Genomic DNA, 2500 nt, shown 5'->3' on the forward strand with positions numbered 1-2500 from the left:
GGTGACCATTGCGATGATCTTCATAGCGGAAAAACGAAAAGACGATTGCATGACAGAAAAACTGAGCATTTTAAAACACTAATTAATGGTCATCATACGTGGGTTCTTGCGGATCATGTTACATCAACTGGTTACAATTTTAAATGCGATAATTTTGAAATTTTAGCCAAAGGGCGATCCGACAAGGTTAGTGGTCGCAGCGGTTGAATAACAAATGAATGAAGGGGTAGTTTCTAAAGAAACTGTGGTGCTGCGTCGGTGGGGAAGTAGTATACAAAAATTTGGTTTTATCAACGGAGTTGATAATGTAAATTGGCCACCGTACAGAGATTATAAAAGCTGACGTTTCGAGCGTTAGCCCTTCGTCAGAGCGAATGAATGTGTCAGCAGCGAAAAGCTGTGTCTGTATTAGTTTTTGTCACCCCTATAAATACGTTAGTGATCCTGTATATTTGGTGACTTAACCGTCACTTCTGAAGATGTATGCAGAAGCATACGAAACGTGAAGTAAAAGATGATTTCAAATGATACGTTTATATCTGATATACAAAAATTTGGTTTTATCAACGGAGTTGATAATGTAAATTGGCCACCGTACAGAGATTCTAAAAGCTGACGTTTCGAGCGTTAGCCCTTCGTCAGAGCGAATCGAGGGATTATGGGTTACGTGTAGTTTTTATAGTAGAGTAGGAGCTACGCTATTGGTGGTAACATGGCAACGTGAAAAATAGGAATATATTAGTTAAATGAAAAGCGTTCGTTAATACCGTGAGGATTAAGGGTGCCGATTTGAAAGATGAATTTTTGTTCCAGATTCTTGCGGCTTTCCGTCGTACCTAGATGTAGGGAAAGGCCGCAGACAGCCATGTGTTTTTTGGAGTGGTTAGGCAGATTAAAATGGCGAGCGACTGGCTTGGATGCATCCTTGTCATTCTTCTCAACATCGCGAAGGTGTTCGCGGAATCGGTCACCTAGTCGTCTACCTGTCTCACCAATGTATAATTTATTGCATAACGTGCAGGTTATGCAATAAATGACATTTGCGGAGGTACATGTGAAACGATCGGTGATCTTAACAGATCGCTTAGGTCCCGATACCTTGCTAGTGTTAACAATGAAAAGACAAGTTTTGCATCGTGAGCGCGCGCATTTGAAAGTGCCGGGTTGCTCGTTAGTTTTGAGCGCGCTTCTAACTAAAAAGTTGCCTACGTTTTTGTCGCGTTTGAATGAAATAAGTGGAGGTTGCGAAAAGATTCTACCAGTCACCGCTGTTTGTGTGTTATTTCATTTGCATATTTTGAAAAGAAGTTAAAACCACCTTCAAAGAACACAATAATTTTTTAGGAACACTAAGTGTTCACTTTTCAAACATCAAATTTTTGCTTTTGGTCTAAATTGAACCCCAGTCTTGTTCGCGCGATAAGCAATGAGAACGTTGTGTTCCCAGACATAAAAAACAATGATAGGCAGGAAAAAAAAAATTTGGTTTTACAATACTCGATTGAAAATCGCTCTAAAGTACTGAATATTGAAAGTGTATTGCATAGAAAGCTCTCTCTGAAAATTTGAACGCAACGTACCAAATAATCTCTGAGCAATGAAAATTCGTAATTTCACAAAGAATATTATGGGATCACCAGTGCCTTTGCCTCCCAAGAATTCATCAGTTTATGACGACTAATAACTGGCTTATTATCAAAGCTAAAAGGGTTAAAATTGGGGATTTAACAAACTTAAACAAGTTCTTTTACCTTTTGAAGTCAATTTGTAAATAGGATGATGCCTGTGAGCATACGTTTCAACCGACAGGCATACTTTCCCGCCAAAGCTGAAATTCATCCAATTAGATTGCTACGATAAGCAATGCGAATTTCAATAACAAACACAAACGGTCGAAAGGCCTTTCGGTTGAAGGTGGGCCTTTAATGACACAATGGCCGTGTTTTCACGACAGCCCGTTGTCTCGCTTAACATTCCTGAAAGTGGTTTGTTTGCAGACTTCGTTAAGCGACTTAAAAATGATAGGTGTTTTCACGGGTAAGATTAAATGAGGAGAGAGTACGTGCAGAAACAATGATAAAAATATCACGACTGTTGAATTTCCCATTTTAATAACCGCAAGCGACTCCTCATTGGCCGAAAGTTACTGCCAACTCGCTTAATCTACCTGGTTTGTTGGCTTAAATTTAATGAGAATTCTATTGAAATTTGCAGACTCACTTAAACTTTAAGCGAGTTGAGAAAGGAACCGTTTTCACGGAATTCACGGCGGACCTTTTCGGTTGTCACCCGCTAAGCGACCTGAAAAACCGCTCGTGACTACACGGCCAATCAGAAATAGAACGCAAACTGCGGTGACAAACGCGCATAACTGAAATAAATTTTTAGTAACTGAACGTTTCGTATGTCTCAACATACATCTTCAGAAGTAACTGTTCGCTAAAATCGTTTGAAATATATAACAGTAATTTGAGTAGCTTATGAGATAATAATGATAGTA

Source organism: Montipora capricornis, chromosome 2 (genome assembly GCF_036669925.1).
Source record: "Montipora capricornis isolate CH-2021 chromosome 2, ASM3666992v2, whole genome shotgun sequence".
Lineage (NCBI taxonomy): Eukaryota > Metazoa > Cnidaria > Anthozoa > Scleractinia > Acroporidae > Montipora > Montipora capricornis.